Source organism: Pseudonaja textilis, chromosome 4 (assembly GCF_049901715.1).
Source record: "Pseudonaja textilis isolate UNSWEBS1 chromosome 4, rPseTex1.2, whole genome shotgun sequence".
Lineage (NCBI taxonomy): Eukaryota > Metazoa > Chordata > Lepidosauria > Squamata > Elapidae > Pseudonaja > Pseudonaja textilis.
In genome coordinates, this window is record NC_141993.1 from 31,227,618 (window position 1) to 31,236,878 (window position 9,261).

The window sequence follows — 9,261 nt, forward strand, 5'->3', positions numbered from 1 at the left end:
CGCTGGGTATAATAAAAAAAAAAATTAAGGTGGTGGCCACAATGAAATTGTCAAAGTTCCTGGGGGGTTTTTTCATCACAGCCACCATCTTTTTTTTTAATCATACAGTCCCTATACACTGGCTCTTGATGGTGTTCATTTTCTGTTACTTATTTATTTGGGGCAGGATATGGCCAGTAATTCCTAATGCCAGCTATCGTTTCCCAAATGTGTCTGTGTGTATTTACTATGACAATTGAGACGAAAGGATAGAACATTTCACCGAGCCTTGCTCATATTTATTCTGAATTCATTGTAAGCTGAGTGAGCAACTTTAGAATAATTGCTATAAATGCCATCCACTTTTAATGACAGAAAAACAACTGGGTGTTTTTGCCATCCAATGTCATATGACAGCTGAGAGGCAATACCTCCCTATGAATAGTAATGCTTGCATCAAAAGCAATTAAATGGTGATAATATGAATAACCATGCCCACTCCATTAACACAGTTTATTGCCACCAGTTAATCTTAAATTAGAACCAACAGAAGACTTGGCACAATGTCAGTGGAGTTGCCAAATCTAATCAATCCCTTTAGATAAATGACTGGGTTTTGTTTTATTGTTGTTGTTATTGTTGTTCATTTCATACAAAAGAACAGGAACTCAAAAATTATAATATGCTGGTTGGAAGCAAACCACTATTGCCGAATAGGGCACAAATCATTGCCTCTCGTATTGAATGTCAGTGCTGATGCATATGTGGCCAAACAGCATATCAGCATTCACAAAAGAGGGGAGTCAGCAAACTTTGAGTCACAAAAGAAATATAAAGGAAAGCATAGCTGACTTGCAAGGAAGAACCGAAACTATTTGTTGAGAACTCTGCATGCAAAGTGGCAAAAAAAAAATTATGATTATTGGGTATGGGAATAAATGCAGTGGAATGGAAAGGATTGAAAATCCTGCCTAGCAGCATTTCCAACTGAAATGTTTTGATGTAGGTTCCTTTTGCCTTTTATCCAGTGGGATGATAGTTTGTAAATGGCTCATTACCAACTCCACAGCATAGGCCTCTTTGCAGGAATGACCAGAGAGGACTTCAAAACCTGTAAAATTAAGAAACAATGGCTGTCCACTTTGCTGCAGCCTTGCAGAAGCTTCTAAAAAGGGAATCATGTTCTCCAAGCCAAAAATATCCATTTCAAGAAAACAAAAGTTTTCAATACAAAAGGAACTTTGTGTCATCACTTCTTGATGCTCCCCACCAAATGATTATTTAGCAAGCCTTGGTATAAATTATTAAAATTAATAACAATCTGTTTTAAACAATGCTGTGCAGTGCATACCCTTTGCATCTTATTCAGGCTAATAATTTTCAACACAAAAAAAGCCACTTGAAGGAGACTATCTCCAAGCTTCCTTCATGAATAGTCATGCTGATTGACAATGTGAAATTATGGTATCAAGAGCATAACTAATATGAGGCAGTCAACCCCACAGATCAATGGGTAGGATCTCCTAGGTTCTCCAGAAAATAATACTAATTAAAGAAGTCAGGAATTAATTTTGGAATATCTTTCAACCATCTTCCATAAATGTGTAATTATTAAGTGGTGGCCCTTTTCATTTAATGTCAGTTACTCTTCCATTGCATCCCAAATTCTGCCCATTTTCTCCCTTCCTTGCAGCATTTTGTTGCTCACCTGTCTAAGGGATAGAATTATTCTGCTAAAAGCAATAGCAGTAGCACATAGACTTATATACCGCTTCACAGTGCTTTACAGCCTTCTCTAGTGATTTACAGAGTCAGCATATTGCCCTCAACAATCTAGCTCCTCATTTTATTGACCTCGGAAGGATGGAAGGCTGAGTCAACCTTGAGCCTGATGAGATTTGAACTGCCAAATTGCAGGCAGCAGAACTAGCCTGCAGTACTGCATTCTAACCACTGTACCACCGCAGCTCAGAAAAGAAGAGAATGCTTCTATTAAGATTTATAAATAGGCACCAAACTGTAGATTGCAACTAATCAAAGGGCAATGGATTCACTCAGTAGAGAAAGCACATGTGAAAGATTACTATTGAGTTGACAAACTCAATAAATAAATGGATATATTACAAAGGCAGATGTTATCAAGATCATACTTTTCTGGGGCATTTATCTCTCTTTCTTTAGCATATTATGAACTCTGAGAGATGTTTATACAGTTTAGTACTTAGTAAGGTATACTTAGTTCTGGACCTCTTAGCTTTTAATAATGAATGAGAATGGATTAATTTTCAAAACATTTGCACCATTTCTTACAGGATCTGTTCTGACAGCTAGAACTTAGTACACTTTTATGTTGCTCCCAGGAAATATTGCTAAATCTTGTGAAACTAAGTTACAAGAGGGTGATACTTTCAGTACCATTGATCATGGTATTCTTTTGGACCAGCTTAAGGATGGGTTTGCCATGGGTCTCACTGATCAGCATGCAACACTGAGTGACTTGAAAACCTTCCCTTTATCTTCTAACATATTTTATTCTTGTTTTATCTTTTTGAGAGATTGTATTTTATATGTTCTTTACCTTTTAATTGGACACCACCCAGAAACATTCTGTGAGATCCATGACATCTAACTTTGACAAATCAGCCAATCAATAAAGAGCACCGCCTTGCATTGCAAGAATTCTGTTTCTAGCCTTAACAAAATAGTGGTGGTCATATGGTGCAATTAAACAATTTTAGACTCCGATTTTACTTATTGACTGCTGCTTAGAGAATCAGGTACATCATATAATGACTTCAAAAGCAATAAATTAGGTCTGCCCTTTTGGGCGGCTTTTCAACTCATTCTGCTGGACTCTCACTGTCATTGCTGTGGAACTTTAACTTGCACTATCCATGGAAAGACAAAACGCAGCTTAATTGGCTGCACACATCTCTCTCTCTCTCTCTCTCTCTCTCTCTCTCTCTCTCTCTCTCTCCCTCTCTCTCTCTTTCTCTCTCTCTCTCTCTGTTTTGCTATAAGTTTCTTTAGCATGGCTGAGATCTTTTGAAGCTCCTTGCCCACAAGCACATTTTTCAGCATGCTTCTGCTTCCACAAAGTATTTATGCAGCACTATTTAATTTTAACTGCAATCCCACATGGCAAAGGCAGAAGCAATAGCCAGCAACTGTGCTGTGCTACAGCACCAAGAACAACCATCAAAGCAAAAGGAGTTGAAATGTTTTGTTTCTGAAAGTGGATTACCACAGTTATCCTTTTGAAAACTTGAAACCAGTTAAAAGAAAGGCAGGGGGCCAGGCTAAGAACAACGAAAGAACCACATTGTAGGAGATATAATAGCAAAAGATACGAAGAACAAATGCAAGTTAAAATCTTGCCATGTGAAATAGATTAGTTTCAAGAATAGAATAGAATAGAATAGAATAGAATAGAATAGAATAGAATAGAATAGAATAGAATTCTTTATTGGCCAAGTGTGATTGGACATACAAAAAAATTTCTCTTCCCCTGTTGTGGGAATATATTCATATATATATTCATTCACTTTGCTTGGCTACTCAACATGTGGTTGTGACTCCTCATTTTGTACCTGAATTCATGCTGTTTTTTTCAAGAAAGGATAGAGGAAAAAGCATTCAAGGGAAAATGGCCGAGAGATCCCAACAGCTTCACAAGCCATTTATTAATGTTGGTGATTCATTAATACCTTTAGGGTGTGTAAAGGTGATTACTGACAATCATTTTATAATGGTTCAACTTCAATATTACAAATGTAATCATGCGATCAAAGAAAAATCAAAGGGAAAAAAATAGTGCAAATTAGAACTTTACAAAAGGAAGTTTGGGGAGAGGTAAGAAATCCTCCAATGCAATTGGAAAACCTGGATCAAGAAAGGTTTCTATCCTGGAGCAAACAACTAATGTACAGTCAATCTCAATAAGCATCTAGCTCTGCATTCGTTTTTTTTTCTTCCTGATGAGCCATGACTGTCAGAGAAAGTGAAGCCTTAAAGCAAAAAAAAAAATCCTCAACTTAGCACACAAAATATGCTTAATGTATGAATTGTCTTAGGCTGACATCCTGTGGAAAAAATCTTTAAGGCAGACATATACTTATTTTCATTGCATTTTTGTAAAGATGGTATGCTGCACCCTCTTGTGGAAAAATAGCATAACTTTACACTGGTTAAATAGTATTTAAAAATAAAAAAAATACTTGTCATTCAAAGTGGACTGCTAGATGGTCCTGGAATTACAACTCTTAGCGTCCTTCATTTCACTTAATGCTGCAAAGGCTGTTGGGATTTGTAGTTCTGTAACTTCTGTAGAGACACCAGTTATACATTTCTGTTGTAAATGGCTACAAATAGGTTTCTAATTTATACCAAAAATATACAGAAATAAAAGAGTAGAAATAATAGAAATATTAACTAGAAACAATCTAGTTTTTTATAATAATCTAGAAATAATACTTACTAAGGCACTGTATGTGAGGATAAAACCTAAACTCAGTTGTCTTCCAATTTAAAAAGCCAAGCTAAATTTTTCTTGATATTTTTGTTTGTTTGTCAGATTTCTAACCTACTTGTTTAAAAATATGATGGTGTAATTATCAGTTGGTAATAGAGGAGGGAATTTAAAACTATGTAATTTCCCAAAATTGTTTTTATTTCTTTTCTTATTCATTTTATTCCCTTGTTCCTTTTAAATCATTATGTGTGACTATCTTTGGGACAATGATAAATAGTTATATATCAATATTAATATGCTTACAGTTTTATAGACATTTCTAGTTATTTGTAGGACAACGAAATGACTTTAGTTATAGACATTTAAATTAATGAATGAAATAATAAATGTTAAATATTGTAAGCATTGTAAACTCTTCGCTTTTTTTATTTATTTATTCAATTTTAACAGCTGCCCATTTCATCTAAGTGACTCCAGATGCTCACAACTGTTAAAAACAATTCAATAAAAACAAATTTAGAACCAATACAAAACCCTATAAAACAATAACCATTTAAAAGCAAAAATAACCATGATCAGTAACTGAAGTCCATCCTTGTGTGAAGCTCAACAAAGGCATTGTAAAAGCTTCCCATCATATTTACTGATGTCTTATTCTTAATTATTATGTCTGTACTTTTTTATGTAGTTGTTTATTATGTTCCTTTGTTTTGACATACATCATATGAAAAAAATCCATATATACTACCACCTCTTACAATACTAGACAACACAGTATCAACAGTAGAGATCTTCACATTTCTAGGTTCTATTATATCACATGACCTAAAATGGACACCTAACATTAAAAATGTCATTAAAAAAGCACAACAAAGAATGTTCTTTCTGTGCCAACTCAGAAAGCTCAAACTGCCCAAGGAGCTGCTGATACAGGTCTACAAAGAAATTATTGAGTCTATCATCTGCACCTCTATAACTGTCTGGTTTGGTTCTGCAACCCAACAGGACAGACACAAACTTCAGAGGATAATTAGGACTGCAAAAAAAACCCACCACAATTACTACCAACCTGCCTTCAATTGAGGACCCGTATACTGCATGAGTCAAAAAGAGGGCTGTCAAAATATTTACAGACCCCTCATATCCCGGATATAAATTGTTTCAACTCCTTCCCTCAAAACGACGCTATAGAGCACTGCACACCAGAACAACTAGACACAAGAACATTTTTTTCCCAAAAGCCATCACTCTGCTAAACAAATAATTCCCTCAACACTGTTCAACTATTACAAAGTCTGCACTATTATTACTGTTAATCTTCTCATCACTCCTTATCATCCATCCCTTCCCACTTGTGACTGTATGACTGTAACTTTGTCGCTTGTATCCTTACGATTTATATTGAATGTTTCCTAGTATGATTTGATTGCTTTTTGTACCCAATGACTATCATTAAGTGTTGTATCTTATGATTCTTGACTCTTGAGAATGTATCTTTTCTTTTATGTATACTGAGAGTATTTGCACCAAGACAAATTCCTTGTGTATCCAATCACACTTGGACAATAAAGAATTCTGAATTCTAAATCTAAAATACAGAAGAGTAGACATGTTTAATTCTCATGAAGGTAATGAGTTTACTAGTCTAAAATATGAAAATGAATTGCTAGTTCCTTATTCAAAGGGCAGAAAAATACATGCTGACAAATGCTCTTGGCCAAATTACAAATTGAGTTAAATTCATTCAAAATTATAAGAATCTTAGCTAAAATTGTAACAAAAAAACAGTTATTTCAGCACATGTAAGGAGGACCAGGAAGATTCAATGTGCTATAGGATTTCATCCTAAATCCAACCAAAAATGAAAGTAGCTTGAGCAATTAAACAACTGACAGGAAAGAAGTGGTAACAACCTTGATATGATCAGAGACCCTGGTATTCAGGTGACCAAATGTGCATCTTCATGTGAACTTCTGTTGAAAGGACAAGCTATGGATTCTGCCAGTATATTCTGACAAACAGTAATCTTTTTCTGAGGTCCTAGCTAACATCATGATGTTATTATCTGGATTTTTCCTGATTATCTTAGAAGGCTTTGATGTCTATGTGCTGAGAGAGATCAGACCATCACTGATGACAAGTCTTCCAGTTTCAGATCACATTCCATCAGTATGAGATGATAATTAGCATGTGTTGGCCTATTTATCCTTGGGTCATAAGATAAATGGCCATTACGCACAGTCCTCGACTTAAAACAGTTCCTTTAATGACCATTTAAAATTACAAGAGCACTTAAAAATTTGACTTATGACAGTTTTTCAGATATGACTTTTGCAGTATTCCCATGGGCATGTGATCAAAATTCAGATGCTTGGCAACTGGTTCATATTTATGACCATTGTTTTGTCCCAAGGCCATGTGATTTCTGACAAGCAAAGTCAGTGGGGAAAGCCAGATTCACTTCACAACTGGGTTACTAACTTATCAACTGTAGTGATTCACTTAACAACTGTGACAAGATAGGTTGTAAAATGGGGCAAAACTCACTTAACAACAGAAATGTTGAGCTCAATTGTGATCATAAGAACTACCTGTATATACTACATGGATTTGCTCAGTGTTCAGGATATAAATACCTGGCAATTTTCTTAATGGCTGGCAGCTGCGCCACAAGTTTTTGGCTTCTAAAATGGGTTGCCCTCAAGCAACCTCATCATGACATCAAATCCTCGTGACGTTTACCAAGGAATAACAAGAGATACATGCATAGCAGAAAAATAGTTGGAGTGCCAGTATAAGACAAAGAACATGTCTAGCCCTATGAGCTCAGGTTGGAGCTAAGACTGATAAGCACAGCAAAAAGTATTTCTCTGCCCATATTGCACTGACAGAACATCTTTTAGGAATGCTGTTTTCTTTAATCTGCATATTATGGATGTAAGCATCAGTCTGAAGTGATTTGCTAGACATATTGTGGATAAAATGGTTCATATTTGGAGGTGCCTTTGACAGGGACAGGACAAAGTGAAGTAAATGGAATTATTTGTGAGATGACCTGGAATTCTTTGAACTTGTGCACTCAGAAGTGGAATGGATTATTTGCATGAGTTATTCACCTGTATAGGCTGTACCCTTGATTTCTTTGGGCAGCCATTGAGGGGAAGGGTTAGGTTCAGCTCATTATTTACTAAAGGGAAAAGTACCATCAACCTTAAAAATCACTACACACCTGACTGAAGATGCCATCTTAAAACCCAACATCTTTAGATATCTTCCACCTTTTTTTTAGCAGGATTGAACAGAATATATGAAACTGCAGCTATCAAGGATTCTGGATAAAATGGATCACCTGGATTTTTTTTTCAATCAGATTGTATAACTCCAAGATCTTGGAGTGAAATTACATTAATTGCTCTTGTGCATGACCTTAATCAGGACTTGGATAGAGGGAGCACAGCTCTCTTGGTTCATTAGCTCTCTCAATAGTATTTAATACTGATCGCCTTGTGGATTGCCCACAGTTGGGAGTTGGGATAACTCTGTGACATTTCCACTCTAGAGGGGTCCTTGGTCCTCTTGAGCTTGCTTGTCTTTTTGCAGATGTCTCATTACCCTAACTAGGTAACATCATAACTAGGTAACCTCATTTTAATTCTGAGCTACAAATATTCTCCATTATTGGTTCCATTCTTTCCTGAGTTGCCGGTTCCAATCTAAAGTTGAAGAAACATTTGAGCTCATGATTAATTCAACGTAAGATGCCTTGGGATTAGGTCTCTCCTCCATGTTAACATCCATAGGAAACGATTGGGTGAGGTTATCTGTGGGCTTGGGAAGAATTGTCTTCAATATACACAGATGTACTTCTTCCCTCACAGAACCAAGCAAGTGGTGCAGTGGAGAGATCCTTACCCAATGTCTGGAAGCAGTAAGTGACTAGATGAGACAGAGCAAGTTGAAACTGAATCATAGCAAAATACATTTTTCTGTTTTCCTTTTATTGTATTGCTAGAAATTTCATACATTATATTGTTTCAACACAATGGTATTTACAATTTTAAAGTTCTTGAGATATTATTGTATTTATTATTCACAAGCTATGAAGTTCCATCTGGAGGGCCTAACAATTACTTCAGGATTGGATTACTATGATGCACTCTACCAGGGCTTACCTTCACTCAGAAACTGAAATAGGTACAGAAAATGGCATCTCACAGGTTCAGACATGAGAATCAATTCAACAGTTTACCTAATATATTATAGTTACTGCAGGTAAAGCCTTAAAGACCTGGACCCATGATGCTTTTAGGATAATCTCCTAAAAGGACTTTGCCTATCCTATCCAGGCCATAGAAGATAATACTGCCACAGGTCCTTTGACCCACAAGTTCGGATCCAATGCCTATATAATATGGCTAGCAGACAGCATGTAAGTGCTGGACAAAGTTAAGTTATATGATATATGATTATATATATATATGATATATGATTAAGATATATATATATATATATATATATATATATATATATATATATATATATATATATATATATATATATAACTTAATATATATATATATATGACAGACAGACAGACAGACATTTGGCATTTCCACACTTCCACAGCAACTTGATTGTGAAATGGGATACAAATATAACAAATTAATAAATTCTAGGCTTTTTCTGCAATTTAGCAGATTTTTTTACCATTGTTTTTAAGGTCAGCTAGAATATATGACAAAATATTCTGTTGCAGAAACTGTTATTTCTTGCTGCACTGCCGCCATTGCTTACATTCCTTTGTGAATACA